The sequence below is a fragment of the Artemia sp. Qi Xiang Cuo genome, chromosome 19 (genome assembly GCF_049724085.1).
Source record: "Artemia sp. Qi Xiang Cuo chromosome 19, ASM4972408v1, whole genome shotgun sequence".
NCBI classification, from domain to species: Eukaryota; Metazoa; Arthropoda; class Branchiopoda; order Anostraca; family Artemiidae; genus Artemia; species Artemia sp. Qi Xiang Cuo.
The window spans coordinates 46,376,090-46,393,527 of record NC_142812.1 but is presented as its reverse complement, the minus strand read 5'-3'; the positions used below and the strand labels follow the sequence as shown (position 1 = coordinate 46,393,527).

At 31.1% G+C, this 17,438-nt stretch overlaps 1 protein-coding gene across 1 annotated transcript in view; it reads left to right on the top strand.

Moving 5' to 3' along the window:
• The window catches only part of LOC148940917 (protein tolkin-like), a 267,546-nt gene that overhangs the window by 8,423 nt on the left and 241,685 nt on the right, over positions 1–17,438 (top strand). The window lies entirely within an intron of this gene.

The following is a 17,438-nucleotide window of genomic DNA, read 5'->3' as shown; positions in this document are numbered from 1 at the left end:
TTTGACCCTTGAGTCAAGCGTTGATGGTGATTGATAGAAAGTTTGAATGACTCAATCGGTTCCTAGATGGTCAATCATGCTTTAATCAATGGATTGACGGAAGCTTTTGATCAAAATGATTGACCGTCTATGGTGTCCTTAAGACATTCTTCTCATCAAGTGTTTAATATTATTAGTCGGAGTCAGAATATTCAGGCGGTGGGTTGCGAAGTTTTTATGGTTAATACTATTTTCAAATCCCCCCCCCCCTAAAAAGTTTTACAGGCTGGAAAGCTTGGCATTCTGCAAAATATTAGGCCCTAGAAAATTGATTATGGTTGGGTGCCCACGCCCTAATAAAGGCCAGGTGACCTAATGATTCAACCCTAGGTCAAAACGCAAATAAAGGCCAAACTAGCTATAAGTATTGCTAATCATTTGGCTCGATAAGAAAGTCGTTATCAACCTCCCTTTTTTGAGGGAGGTTGGAAAGGAAAGTTTTTTTTGCTGTCTGGCCCAAACCCGTACATAAGGAGGCCTAGGGGCCTGATATTATTTTTTTTAACTGTGTTTTTTTTAATTTATCCTTTATATCTCAACAGTTTTCAAACAATTCGACTAATTTAATGTTTTGACATATTGTGTTCTCTTCTAAATGAGACCCTCCTCAGAGCGAATTCCTCTAATCAGCTGTGTGCTTGATACATCCAATAATGATTTCAACTGAACTCCAGGCAGAAACTTGCTACAGTACCCATATTAATGTTCTTTCTTATAGAAATGAAGTGTGTATAATTCTTGAAAAAATGTTATAAGACTCCTAGTTTTTTTTTACTGACATTTTCGGTACTTGTCTATTATGGCGCCCTTGTCAAGTTCTTCATCCATTGACGTGCTGTAGAACCGGTGTCTTCGTCAGGTTTTTTCAGCTTAGCGTGAGACAAGACAAAGAGAAGTGAAAGAATAGATGGGAAAATATAATTTGGGCTATATATTTGCAAATTAGTGGGAGGGGGGGGAGATAAAGTATTTGGACAGTGTGAAGTTGCAAAATAAGTCTTACTTCATAATATGAAGAATCATTGTACATAACACATTTTGCAAGCATATTTTGTGATATTTCATTAGGATTAGTCAGAGAAACAGGTTCTACTTAGATGAAGAATTTAACATTGGCGCTATAACAGACAAGTACCATATTTTCTGTTATAGGTAAATACGTTTAAGTTTCTAGTTTTTTCAGAAATCAATAAGAAAGAAATGATTCAAAGAAACCTATGGGAAACCCCTTCCCTTACAATCTCTTGGAAATCAAACAAATTTATATTGAAAATGAAAATGAAACTTTATTTTACCTAAGATGCTTTAGGGTCAGAATCTTGGACCCCCTAGAATAAGCCCCTCAATAAGTATTGTTTATATACCTGACTTAAAATGAAATTGTTCCATTGGCATTGCTTCAAAGTGGTATCAAAAGTTTCTATTATTTTCACATTCAAAACATTTTCCACTGACACATGATGCATCACAATGTTTAGTGTAATGACAAATAGAAGACCAGCGTGTTTGAATATCTATTTTACAACAGTAGTATCCATGTATAAGGTTTCAACCCTACATTAAATCCTACAAGAATAAGGTCAAAAGTGTAATAGATTGAAAACCTACATGAAAATATACATTGGAATTGCGCAAGAAAAACCCATGCTTGAGACATTAAACTCACGTGTGAATATTTTAAAAGTTGGCACACTGTGATGCATGTTATGAAACTAAAGTCGAGGTTTTTTTAAACTTGGCAAGGTATAATGTGGTCAGGCATGTTTTGAGAGTTTGGTCGTAATAATAATTTAAGCATACAGGTTTTTTTTTCTGTTTTTGTTGTCAATTGCACAATGAATGTACGTCATGAGTTCACTTGCACATTCTTAAAAAAAAACTGGTATGATATAAAGTAGTCAAACATGTTTTGGGGGCACGCACGAAATTATGTAACTCAACATCCGTTTTTTATTCGTCCTAGAAACCCCGTATAAAATGTTCAAGCATTGGAATTCAATTTTCATTATGTTTTACCATATCAAGCATAGTACACTGGATTTTATTAACTCTGAAACAATGGATATTTCTATTTTTAATGTGAGTACACTTTCATTCTTTATTTCCAAAAAAAAAAATCGTTTTACTAGTAAATTCAAATTTCAGGGGGACTTAGCCTTCCTCCCCTCCAACAATACAAAATCTTAAAATATAATGAGTATATTCAATAGAAAAAGCTAAGTATGCTTTTTTCTATTATGTAAATAAAATCTCTCCTCCACAGATATGTTTACAGGTTTTAATTGTTTTGAAACAGTTCTTTTTCGTTCAAAAATGTCCTTTTCCCATCGTCTATCTAAAATGTGCTTTCTTTTTCCGGTTGTAATGAAAAGCTTCGGTGTTGCAAAGAGAGTGACAGTTTTGGGACTCAAATTTCACACGCTATTGCTATCATAAATTAATGACATATGCTTAATGAATTAGCAACAAGGATGTTCCTTGACAAAGAGAGAAAACTGTATTCTAGTCTAATTAAAGGAAATATATTTTATTTTCAATTGTACTCCATGGTTAAGAAGGTCTTACGATGTGAAAAAAAAAAGCTTTATAGTTTAGTTTTTACGGAAATGGCATATTTTCGTTCCAAAGCTTGGCTTTTTCAGGGCTTGAGTTGCACGGGAGTTGAGTTGCACGAAGGTTCAGTTGCACGGGGGTTCGGTTACATGCGGATTCAGTTACACGGGGTCTAGTTAAATGTGGTTGAGTTGCATAGTCTCGTTGGAGAAAATTGGAGTTCATACTTAAATAGTTCTATTAAGAGCTATTGCTATGGAAATGGCTCATTTTTGAATCGAAACTATGCTTTTCTGACTGAAGATACACATTTTGAATCAGAAAATGTGAAAATGTACACAATTAAAACAGAGAAGTGTGTTTTGACGATATTGTCTATAATTTCGCCTGAAAAATAGGAGTTCACGCTTAAAAAGTTCTATTAAGAGCTATTTTTATGGAAATGGTTCATTTTTGAACCAAAACTACGCTTTTCTGACTGAAAATGTACATTATAATCAGAGAATTGCGTATTGATAGTATTTTCTATAGTCTCGCTGGAAAAAATTGGAGTTCATACTTAAACAGTTCTATTAAGAGCTATTGCTATGGAAATGGCTCATTTTTGAATCGAAACTACGCTTTTCTGACTGAAGATACACATTTGAATCAGAAAAGTGAAAATGTACACAACTGAAACAGAGAAGTGTGTTTTGACCGTATTTTCTATAATTTCATCTGAAAAATAGGAGTTCACACTTAAAAAGTATCTATTAAGAGCTATTTTTATGGAAATGTATCATTTTTGAACCAAAACTACGCTTTTCTGACTGAAGATATAAATTACAATCAGAGAAATGTGTTTTGATAGTATTTTCTATAGTCTCATTGGAAAAAATTGGAGTTCATACTTAAACAGTTCTATTGAGAGCTATTGCTATGGAAATGGTTCATTTTTTGAACCAAAACTACGCTTTTCTGACTGAAGATATACATTATAATCAGAGAAATGTATTTTGATAGTATTTTCTATATTTTCGTTGGAAAAAAATGGAGTTCATACTTAAACAGTTCTATTAAGAGCTATTGCTATGGAAATGGCTCATTTTTGAATCGAAACTACGCTTTTCTGACTGAAGATATACATTATAATCAGAGAAATGTGTTTTGATAGTATTTTCTATATTTTCGTTGGAAAAAATTGGAGTTTATACTTAAACGGTTCTATTACGAGCTATTGCTATGGAAATGGCTCATTTTTGAATCGAAACTACGCTTTTCTGACTGAAGATACACATTTGAATCAGAAAAAGTGAAAATGTACACAGTTGAAACAGAGAAGTGTGTTTTGACCGTATTTTCTATAATTTCGTCTAAAAAATAGGAGTTCACACTTAAAAAGTTCTATTAAGAGCTATTTTTATGGAAATGGTTCATTTTTGAACCAAAACTACGCTTTTCTGACTGAAGATATACATTATAATCAGAGAAATGTGTTTTGCTAGTATTTTCTATAGTCTCGTTGGAAAAAATTGGAGTTCATACTTAAAAAGTTCTATCACGAGCTATTGCTATGGAAATGATTCATTTTTGAACCAAAACTACGCTTTTCTGACCGAAGATGTACATTATAATCAGAGAAGTGTGTTTTGATAGTATTTTATATATTTTCGTCTGAAAAATAGGAGTTCACACTTAAAAAGTTCTATTCAGAGCTATTTTTATGGAAATGGTTCATTTTTCAACCAAAACTACGCTTTTCTGACTGAAGATATACATTATAATCAGAGAAATGTGTTTTGATAGTATTTTCTATAGTCTCGTTGGAAAAAATTGGAGTTAATACTTAAACAATTCTATTAAGAGCAATTGCTATGGAAATGGCTCATTTTTGAATCGAAACTATGCTTTTCTGACTGAAGATACACATTTGAATCAGAAAATGTGAAAATGTACACAACTGAAACAGAGAAGTGTGTTTTGACTGTATTTTCTATAATTTCCTCTGAAAAATAGAAGTTCAAACTTAAAAAGTTCTATTAAGAGCTATTTTTATGGAAAGGGTTCATTTTTGAAACAAAACTACGCTTTTTTGACAGAATAACTAAATTATAATCAGAAAGAAGATCCAAGAAGTAGGTTTTTCATCAAATTTTCTATAATTTCGACTGACAAAATTGGAATTCACACTTAAAAAGTTCTATTAAGAGCTATGAATTGATTTCGAAAACCCAAATGAATTAGTTGAAAATAAAGTTTTAACAAGAAATGATTTCTGTCGTGAAATGCAAGAGTTGGAATATTTCAGTAGTGACTTGTTATGCTTTACCTTGTCACAGTTACATTCTCTTGATTTTTCGAAGTTCATTTTGAATTTCTGTCGTGAAATGCAACAGTTGGAATATTTCAGTAGTGTTTTGTTGTGCTTTACCTTGTCACAGGTACATTCTGTTGATTTTCATAGTTCATTTTGAATTTCTTTCATTGAAATGCAAGAGTTGGAATATTTCAGGAGTGTTTTGTTGTGCTTTACCTTGTCAAAGTTACATTCTGTTGATTTTCATAGTTCATTTTGAATTTCTTTCATTGAAATGCAAGAGTTGGAATATTTCAGTAGTGTTTTGTTGTGCTTTACCTTGTCACAGTTACATTCTCTTGATTTTTCGAAGTTCATTTTGAATTTCTGTCGTGAAATGCAAGAGTTGGAATATTTCAGTAGTTTTTTGTTGTGCTTTACCTTGTCACAGTTACATTCTGTTGATTTTCATAGTTGATTTTGAATTTCTTTCATTGAAATGCAAGAGTTGGAATATTTCAGTAGTGTTTTGTTGTGCTTTTCCTTGTCACAGTTACATTCTCTTGATTTTTCGAAGTTCATTTTGAATTTCTGTCGTGAAATGCAGGAGTTGGAATATTTCAGTAGTGTTTTGTTGTGCTTTACCTTGTCACAGTTACATTCTGTTGATTTTCATAGTTGATTTTGAATTTCTCTCATTGAAATGCAAGAGTTAGAATATTTCAGTAGTGTTTTGCTGTGCTTTACCTTGTCACAGTTACATTCTCTTAATTTTTCAAATATAATTTTTAATTAATTTATTTAAAAGAAATATTTGGAATATTTAAGTATTTTCTTGTCGTGCTTTACATTGTCACAGATACATTCTCATGATTTTTCAAAGTTCATTTTGAATTTCTGTCGTGAAATGCAAGAGTTGGAATATTTCAGTAGTGACTTGTTGTGCTTTACCTTGTCACAGTTACATTCTCTTGATTTTTCGAAGTTCATTTTGAATTTCTGTCGTGAAATGCAAGAGTTGGAATATTTCAGTAGTGTTCTGTTGTGCTTTACCTTGTCACAGTTACATTCTGTTGATTTTCATAGTTCATTTTGAATTTCTTTCATTGAAAGGCAGGAGTTGGAATATTTCAGTAGTGTTTTGTGGTGCTTTACCTTGTCACAGTTACATTCTGTTGATTTTCATAGCTCATTTTGGATTTCTTTCATTGAAATGGAAGAGTTGGAATATTTAAGTAGTGTTTTGTTGTGCTTTACCTTGTCACAGTTACATTCTCTTAATTTTTCAAAGTTCATTTTGAATTTCTTTCGTGAAATGCAAGAATTGGAATATTTCAGTAGTGTCTTGTCGTGGTTTACCTTGTCACAGCTACATTCTCATGATTTTTCCAAGTTCATTTTGAATTTCTATCGTGAAATGCAAGAGTTGGAATATTTCGGTAGTGACTTGTTGTGCTTTACCTTGTCACAGTTACATTCTGATGATTTTTTGAAGTTTATATTGAATGTCTGTCATAAAATGCAAGAGTCGGAATATTTCAGTAGTGTTTTGTTGGGTTTTACCCTAACACAGTTACATTCTTTTGTCTTTAATAGTTAATTTTGAATTTCTTTCATTTAAATGAAAAAGGTGGACTATTTCAGTAGTGTTTTGTTTTGCTTTACCTTGTCACAGTTACATTCTCTTAATTTTTCAAACTTCATTTTGAATTTCTTTCGTAAAATGCAAGAATTGGAATATTTCAGTAGTGTCTTGTCCTGGTTTACCTTGTCACAGCTACACTCTCATGATTTTTCAAAGTTTATTTTGGATTTCTTTCGTAGAAATGCAAGAGTTGGAATATTTCAGTAGGGACTTGTTGTGCTTTACCTTGTCACAGTTACATTCTGTTGATTTTTCGAAGTTCATTTTGAATTTCTGTCGTGACATGCAAGAGTTGGAATATTTCAGTAGTGTTTTGTTGTGCTTTACCGTGTCACAGTTACATTTTGTTGATTTTCATAGTTCATTTTGAATTTCTTTCATTGAAATGCAAGAGTTGGAATATTTCAGTAGTGTTTTGTTGTGCTTTACCTTGTCACAGTTACATTCTCTTAATTTTTCAAAGTTCATTTTGAATTTCTTTCGTGAAATGCAAGAATTGGAATATTTCAGTAGTGTCTTGTCGTGGTTTACCTTGTCACAGCTACATTCTCATGATTTTTCAAAGTTCATTTTGAATTTCTGTCGTGAAATGCATGAATTGGAATATTTCAGTAGTGTCTTGTTGTCCTTTACCTTGTCACAGTTACATTCTCCTGATTTTTCGATCTTCATTTTGAATTTCTTTCATGAAATGCAAGAGTTAGAATATTTCAGTAGTGTTTTGTTGTGATTTACCTAGTCACAGTTACATTCTGTTGGTTTTCATAGGTAATTTTGAATTTCTTTCATTGAAATGCAAGAGTTAGAATATTTCAGTAGTGTTTTGTTGTGCTTTACCTTGTCACAGTTACATTTTCTTAATTTTTCAAAGTTCATTTTGAATTTATTTCGTGAAATGCAAGAATTACAATATCGTTTCTTCAACTGAAAGTAAGGAGCAACATCAAAACTTAAAAACGGACAGAAAATAGAGGCTGTTAAAAGCATATTGAGCCTGTTCATGAGACACCAGTAAAAATTGTGTATGATTCAAAATAGAATAATGATTATTCTACTGATTACGAACTAAGAGAAGACAATAACTCCATTATCAAGAGAGAACATGGTGAGCTATTTTACGGAACATATTAAAATTTCCAAAGTTAATCATTGGTATTAATAATGTATCATAATATATTTTTATATTAATACTCTACATAGTATCATTTCATTAAAAATATTACATTGTTATGTGTTCATTATTTTTCAGAGTAATCTAGCATATCAAGCGTTTAGAATGTTCATTAAAACATCGGAGATGTAAGAGAATGAATTTGTATACATCTATTGTCAGACACACAAGTTCAGTAAAATCTGAGCTATTAAGGGTTTTTGACCGTAAACTCTAGTTTTTTTTAAGAAATTTATAGAAAATAAAATTCTCTGATTCAAATGTGAAACTTAAGTTTATTTTTGGATTGAAAAATAAAACTATTTCCTTAAAATCTGAGCTAATAAGGGTTTTTTGACCGTAAACTCTAGTTTCTTGTAAGAAAATTATGGAAAATACAATCCTCTAGTTCAAATGTGAAACTTAAGTCCAGTTTTGGATACTCATAATGATGAGGACTGATGGTTCTAATTCAATAAATTTTTTTTCATAAAACAAACTATTTTTTTTTAACTTCGAAATTATTCAACTTTATTTATTTTTATCTTTTTCTTTTGTACATATCTTAAAATGACAAAATATCTTTCTTGAATTCACCTCTTGGATACACAATATATAAATTATAAAAAAAATGTAAATTCCAGACTTCATTTGCATGCAAGAGATACCGAGAGTTCTATGACTCCTCCCCACAATGAATTCTAAGGGTTTTATGACTCCTCCCCAAAATGAATTCAGATGCTTTTAGGAGTCATCCCCTTAGCCATAACTCCATTCGACCTTGAGTGAAGGTATAAAAGTTTGATGATGTATTTCTCTTCTTAACAAGTACATTAATACCTTCCAAGATGATAGAACTCTATGACACAGAATTTATCGGTTTGAAAAAATCATCTTTTGGTGTTATATTTGAATGTGCATTTTTATTATTGTCTATGGAACTCGAAGAAATTGACTGTTATCATTGGATAGTGAACTACAATATGTATGAGTATGATAAAAGCTTGTGGAGTACTACATTACATCGTATAAACAGACCGGGATTCTACGATAGAGTGATTACACCACTTAAAAACAGTGGTCAGGAACTCAGAAATGTCCAGGAGGAAGTCAGTGAAATTTGCAGCTTTTTCGGGGTTGAAGCACTCTATGTAAAGGGTAATGTACCTACAGATAAAGTTTTAATTCAAAAGTTTGACCCTAGGATTCCACATTTCAATCTAGAAGAATTTAAGTGTCCTAAATTTGTAGGGGTTTATCATCGTCCTGAAGACAAGGTCAGGTTCTTCAAGCACTGGATACCTAAGGTCATACCTGATCGTGATAAATGCATTAGATATGGTAAACACTATTCCATATCATGGTACCATCGTTTCTGGATGTTTAAGAGTGAACGTATGTATGACTATGTGTCATAATATAATTTTGTATTAATATTCTACATAGCATTATTTCATTAAAAATATATTATGCATTACATTGTTATATTTTCATTATTTTTAGAGTAAGCTAGCATATCAACAGTTTAGAATGTATGTTAAAACATCGGAGATTTGAGAAAAGGAATTTGCATACATCTATTGTCAGACACATTAGGTAACATTGACGAAATCTAGGTATCAGAATGAATAAATTCTTTATCAACATCCGGTGTTGGACATGTCATTATTTCATTATGAAAAAATTGTAAGTAGTTAAGTAAGTAAGTAACAAACACTTTCTTGAATTCCCCTCTTTGATACACAAAGAAGAAATTTCATTCAAGAAAATATGAAAATATTTGTAAGTAAGTAACACACTCTTTCTTGAAGTCACCCCTTGGATACACAATACAGATACTATATTCAAGAAATTATGAAAAAATCGCAAGTAAGTAACAAACTCTTTCTTGAATTCCCCATTTGGATGCACAATACAGAAATTTAATTCAAGAAATTATGGAAAAAAATGTAAGTAAGTAAGTAACAAACTCTATGCTTTTTCTGCATCAATTTTCGGATATGTTGAATAAAATATGCAAAGTCGACATAGCTTTATTTCATTTTTTAAAGGTTAATTTAGACGAGGTTACGTGCGCGCACGTAACCTCGTCTAAATTAACCTTTAAAAAATGAAATAAAGCTATGTCGACTTTGCATATTTTATTCAACATATCCGACAATTGATGCAGAAAAAGCATAGAGATTGTTACGTACTTAGTTACATTTTTTTTACATAATTTCTTTAATTAAATTTCTGTATTTTGCGTCCAAATGGGGAATTCCAGAAAGAGTTTGTTACTTACTTGCGATTTTTTCATAATTTCTTGAATAAAGTATCTGTATTGTGTATCCAAGGGGTGACTTCAAGAAAGAGTGTGTTACCTACTTACAAATATTTTTATATTTTCTTGAATGTAATGTCTTCTTTGTGTATCCAAAAGGTGAATTCAAGAAAGAGTTTGTTACTTACTTACTTACCTACTTACAATTTTTTCATAATGACATAATGACATATCCAACAACGGATGTTGATAAAGAATTTATTCATTCTGATACCTAGATTTTGTCAATGTTACCTCATGTGTCTGACAATAGATGTATGCAAATTCCTTTTCTCAAATCTCCGATGTTTTAATATACAATCTAAACTGTTGATATGCTAGCTTACTCTATAAATAATGAAAATATAACAATGTAATGCATAATATATTTTTAATGAAATAATGCTATGTAGAATATTAATACAAAATTATATTATGATTCATAGTAATAAACACGTTCACACTTAAACATCCAGAAACGATGGTCCCATGATATGAAATAGTTCTTAACATGTCTAATGCATTTACCACGATCAGGTATGTCCTTAGGTATTCAGTGCGCGAAGAACCTGATCTCGTCTTCAGGACGATGATAAACCCCTTCAAATTTAGGAGACTTAAATTCTTCTAGATTGAAAAATGGAATCCTAGGGTCACACTTTTGAATTAAAACTTTATCTGTAGGTAAATTACCCTTTACATAGAGTGCTTCAACCCCGAAAAAGCTGCAAATTTCACTGACTTCCTCCTGGACATTTCTCAGTTCCTGACCACTGTTATTAAGTGGTGTAATCACTCTATCGTAGAATCCCAGTCTGTTTATACGATGTAATGTAGTACTCCACAAGCTTTTATCATACTCATACATGTTGTAGTTCACTATCTAATGATAACAGTAAATTTCTTCAAGTTCCATTGACAATAATAAAAATGCACATTCAAATATAACACCACAAGATGATATTTTCAAACCGATAAATTCTGTGTAATAGAGTCCTATCATCTTGGAAGGTATTAATGTACTTTTTAAGAAGAAGAGAAATACATCATCAAACTTTTGTACCTTCGCTCAAGGTCGAATGGTGTTATGGCTAAGGGGCATGACTCCTAAAAGCATCTGAATTCATTTTGGGGAGGAGTCATAAAACCCTTAGAATTCATTGCGGGGAGGAGTCATAGAACTCTCGGTATCTCTTGCATACAAATGAAGTCTGGAAATTATATTTTTTTTATAATTTATGTATTTTGTATCCAAGAGGTGAATTCATGAAAGATATTTTGTCATTTTAAGATATGTACAAAAGAAAAAGATAAAATAAATAAAGTTGAATAATTTCGAAGTTTAAAAAAAAATAGTTTGTTTTATGAAAAAAAAATTATTGAATTAGAACCATCAGTCCTCATTATTATGAGTATCCAAAACTGGACTTAAGTTTCACATTTGAACTAGAGAATTGTAATTTCCATAATTTCCTTACAAGAAACTAGACTTTACGGTCAAAAAACCATTATTAGCTCAGATTTTAAGTCAGTAGTTTTATTTTTCAATCCAAAAATTTACTTAAATTTCACATTTGAACCAGAAAATTGTATTTTCCATAATTTTCTTGCAAAAAACCAGAGTTTTCGGTCAAAAACCCTTAATAGCTCAGATTTTAAGGAAATTGTGTGTCTGACAATAGATGTACGCAAATTCCTTTTCTTACATCTCTGATGTTTTAATTGACATTCTAAACGCTTGATATGGTAGCTTGCACTAAAAAATAATGAACACATAACAATTTAATATTTTTAATGAAATAATTCTATGTAGAATATTAATATAAAAATATATTATGATACATTATTAATATCAATTATTAACTTTGGAAATTTTGAATCTGTTCCATAAAATAGTTCACCATGTTCTCTCTTGATAATGGAGTTATTGTCTTCTCTTAGTTGGTAATCATTAGAATAATCATTATTCCATTTTGAATCATACACAATTTTTACTGTTGTCTCATGAACAGGCTCAATATGCTTTTAACAGCCTCTATTTTCTGTCCGTTTTTAAGTTTTGATGTTGCTCCTTACTTTCAGTTGAAGAAACGATATTCCAATTCTTGCATTTCACGAAAGAAATTCAAAATGAACTTTGAAAAATTAAGAGAATGTAACTGTGACAAGGTAAAGCACAACAAAACATTACTGAAATATTCCAACTCTTGCATTTCAATGAAGGAAATTCAAAATGAACTATGAAAATCAACAGAATGTAACTGTGACAAGGTAAAGCACAACAAAACACTACTGAAATATTCCAACTCTTGCATTTCACGACAGAAATTCAAAATGAACTTCGAAAAATCAAGAGAATGTAACTGTGACAAGGTAAAGCACAACAAGTCACTACTGAAATATTCCAACTCTTGCATTTCACGACAGAAATTCAAAATGAACTTTGAAAAATCATGAGAATGTAGCTGTGACAAGGTAAACCACGACAAGACACTACTGAAATATTCCAATTCTTGCATTTCACGAAAGAAATTCAAAATGAACTTTGAAAAATTAAGAGAATGTAACTGTGACAAGGTAAAGCACAACAAAACACTACTGAAATATTCCAACTCTCGCATTTCAATGAAAGAAATACAAAATGAAATATTAAAATCAACAGACTATAACCGTGACACGGTAAAGCACAACCTAACACAACTGAAATATTCACACTTGTGCATGTAAAGAGAGAAATACAAAACGAACATCTAAAAATCAACATAATGTAACTGTGACAAGTTAAAGCACAACACGTCAGTACTGAAATATTCCAACTCTTGCATTTCTAAGAAATAAATCCAAAATAAACTTTGAAAAATAATGAGAGTGTATCTGTGACAAGGTAAACCACGACAAGACACTACTGAAATATTCCAATTCTTGCATTTCACTAATGAAATTCAAAATGAACTTTGAAAAATTAAGAGAATGTAACTCTCACAAGGTAAAGCTCAACAAAACACTACTGAAATATTCCAGCTCTTGCATTTCAATGAAAGAAATTCAAAATGAACTATGAAAATCAACAGAATATAACTGTGGCAAGGTAAAGCACAACAAAACACTACTGAAATATTCTGACTCTTGCATTTCACGACAGAAATTCAAAATTAACTTCGAAAAATCAACAGAATGTAAATGTAACAAGGTAAAGCACAACAAGTCACTACTGAAATATTCCAACTCTTGCATTTCAATGAAAGAAATTCAAAATGAACTATGAAAATCAACAGAATGTAACTGTGACAAGGTAATGCACAACAAAACACTACTGAAATATTCCAACTCTTGCATTTCACGACAGAAATTCAAAATGAACTCTGAAAAATCAAGAGAATTTAACTGTGACAAGGTAAAGCACAACAAGTCAGTACTGAAATACTCCAACTCTTGCATTTCACGACAGAAATTCAAAAAGAACTTTGAAAAATCATGAGAATGTAGCTGTGACAAGGTAAACCACGACAAGACACTACTGGAATATTCCCATTCTTGCATTTCACGAAAGAAATTCAAAATGAACTTTGAAAAATTAAGAGAATGTAACTGTGACAAGGTAAAGCACAACAAAACACTACTGAAATATTCCAACTCTTGCATTTCAATGAAAGAAATTCAAAATGAACTATGAAAATCAACAGAATGTAACTGTGACAAGGTAAAGCACAACAAAATACTACTAAAATATTCCAACTCCTGCATTTCACGACAGAAATTCAAAATGAACTTCGAAAAATTAAGAGAATGTAACTTTGACAAGGTAAAGCACAATAAAACACTACTGAAATATTCCAACTCTTGCATTTCAAAGAAATAAATACAAAATGAACTATGAAAATCAACAGAATGTAACTGTGACAAGGAAAAGCACAACAAAACACTACTGAAATATTACAACTCTTTCATTTCAATGAAAGAAATTCAAAATGAACTATGAAAATCAACAGAAAGTAACTGTGACAAGGTAAACCACAACAATACACTACTGAAATATTCCAACTGTTGCATTTCACGACAGAAATTCAAAATGAACTTCGAAAAATCAAGAGAATGTAACTGTGACAAGGTAAAGCATAACAAGTCACTACTGAAATATTCCAACTCTTGCATTTCACGACAGAAATCATTTCTTGTTAAAACTTTATTTTCAACTAATTCATTTGGGTTTTCGAAAGCAATTCATAGCTCTTAATAGAACTTTTTAAGTGTGAACTCCTATTTTTTCAGTCGAAATTTATAGAAATTTGATCAAAAACCTATTTCTTGGATCTTCTTTCTGATTATAATGTATATATTCAGTCAAAAAAGTGTAGTTTTGGATCAAAAATGAACCCTTTCCATAAAAATAGCTCTTAATAGAACTTTTTAAGTGTGAACTCATATTTTTCAGACGAAATTATGGAAAATACTGTCAAAACACACTTCACTGTTTCAGTTGTGTACATTTTCACATTTTCTGATTCAAATGTGTATATTCAGTCAGAAAAGCATAGTTTTGATTCAAAAATGAGCCATTTCCATAGCAATAGCTCTTAATAGAATTGTTTAAGTATGAACTCCATTTTTTTCCAACGAGACTATAGAAAATACTATCAAACCACACTTCTCTGATTATAATGTACATCTTCAGTCAGAAAAGCGTAGTTTTGGTTCAAAAATGAACCATTTCCATAGAAATAGCTCTTAATACAACTTTTTTAGTGTGAACTCCTATTTTTCAGTCGAAAATATAGAAAATACTATCAAAACACACTTCTCTGATTATAATGTACATCTTCGGTCATAAAAGCTTAGTTTTGGTTAAAAAATGAACCATTTCCAGAGCAATAGCTCTTGATAGAACTGTTTAAGTATGAATTCCATTTTTTTCAATCGAGTCTATAAAAAATACTAGCAAAACACATTTCTCTTATTATAATGTATATATTCAGTCAGAAAAGCATAGTTTTGGTTCAAAAATGAAACATTTCCATAAAAATAGCTCTTCATACAACTTTCTTAGTGTGAACTCCTATTTTTCAGACGAAAATATAGAAAATACTATCAAAGCACATTTCTCTGATTATATTGGTTCAAAAATAAACCATTTCCATAAAAATAGCTCTTAATAGAACTTTTTAAGTGTGAACTCCTATTTTTCAGTCGAAAATATAGAAAATACGGTCAAAACACACTTCTCTGTTTCAGCTGTGTATATTTTCACTTTTTCTGATTCAAATGTGTATCTTCAGTCAGAAAAGCGTAGTTTCGATTAAAAATTGAGCCATTTCCAGAGCAATAGATCGTAATAGAACTGTTCAATTATGAACTACAACTTTTTACAACGAAAATATAGAAAATACTATCAAAACACATTTCTCTTATTATAATGTATATATTCAGTCAGAAAAGTGTAGTTTCGATTAAAAAATGAGCCATTTCCATAGCAATAGCTCTTAATAAAACTGTTTAAGTATGAACTCCAATTTTTCCAACGAAAATATAGAAAATACTATCAAAACACATTTCTCTTATTATAATGTATATCTTCAGTCAGAAAAGCGTAGTTTCGGTTCAAAAAATGAACCATTTCCATAGCAATAGCTCTCAATAGAACTGTTTAAGTATGAACTCCAATTTTTTCCAATGAGACTATAGAAAATACTATCAAAACACATTTCTCTGATTGTAATTTATATCTTCAGTCAGAAAAGCGTAGTTTTGGTTCAAAAATGAACCATTTTCATAAAAATAGCTCTTAATAGAACTTTTTAAGCGTGAACTCCTATTTTTCAGACGAAATTATAGAAAATATCGTCAAAACACACTTCTCTGTTTCAATTGTGTACATTTTCACATTTTACTGATTCAAAATGTGTATCTTCAGTCAGAAAATCATAGTTTAGATTCAAAAATGAGCCCTTTCCATAGCAATAGCTCTTAAAAGAACTATTTAAGTATGAACTCCTATTTTTTCCAGCGAGACTATGCAACTCAACCACATTTAACTAAACCCCGTGTAACTGAATCCGCATGTAACCGAACCCCCGTGCAACCGAACCCTCGTGCAACTCAACTCCCGTGCAACTCAAGCCCTGAAAAAGCCAAGCTTTGGAACGAAAATATGCCATTTCCGTAAAAACTAAACTATAAAGCTTTTTTTTTTTTCACATTGTAAAACCTTCTTAATCATGGAGTACAATTGAAAATAAAATATATTTCCTTTAATTAGACTAGAATACAGTTTTCTCTCTTTGTCAAGGAACATCCTTGTTGCTAATTCATTAAGCATATGTCATTAATTTATGATAGCAATAGCGTGTGAAATTTGAGTCCCAAAACTGTCACTCTCTTTGTAACACCGAAGCTTTTCATTCAAACCGGAAAAAGAAAGCACATTTTAGATAGACGATGGGAAAAGGACATTTTTGAACGAAAAAGAACTGTTTCCAAACAATTAAAACTTGTAAACATAGCTGTGGAGGAGAGATTTTATTTACATAATAGAAAAAAGCATACTTAACGTTTTCTATCGAATATACTTATCATATTTTAAGATTTTGTATTGTTGGAAGGGAGGGGGGATAAGTCCTCCTGAAATTTGAATTTACTAGTAAAACGATTTTTTTTTGGAAATATATAATGAAAGTGTACTCACATTGAAAATAGAAATATCCATTGTTTCTGAGTTCATAAAATTCAGTGTACTATGCTTGATATGCTAAAACATAATGAAAATTAAATTCCAATGCATGAACATTTTATACGGGGTTTCAAGGATGAATAAAAAACGGATGTTGAGTTACATAATTTTGTGCGTGCCCCCAAAACATGTTTGACTACTTTATATCATACCAGTTTTTTTTTTAAGAATGTACACGTGAACCCATGACGTACATTCATTGTGCAATTGACAACAAAAACAGAAAAAAACCTGTATGCTTAAATTATTATTACGACCAAACTCTCAAAACATGCCTGACCACATTATACCTTGCCAAGTTTAAAAAAACCTCGACTTTAGTTTCATAACATGCATCATAGTGTGCCAACTTTTAAAATATTCACACGTGAGTTTAATGTCTCAAGCATGGGTTTTTCTTGCGCAATTCCAATGTATATTTTCATGTAGGTTTTCAATCTATTACACTTTTGACCTTATTCTTGTAGGATTTAATATAGGGTTGAAACCTTATACATGGATACTACTTACAACCCTACTCCCCCGCCCCCGATCTTTTTTGTATTAATTATTGAGTTATGCTATAGATTGTAACTGTACCTTTGAAGTATTTTTAAATTAATATATTCATTAGCAGGAAATGAATTTGAGATGCTTCAGGATGCCCTTTTCAAAAAATTTAAAGATCAAGAAATATGGGCTAAAAGGGCAAAAACAGAATGCTTTTGACCTTGTATACTCCCCTGTAAGAGTTGTTGCCCCCCACCTCAA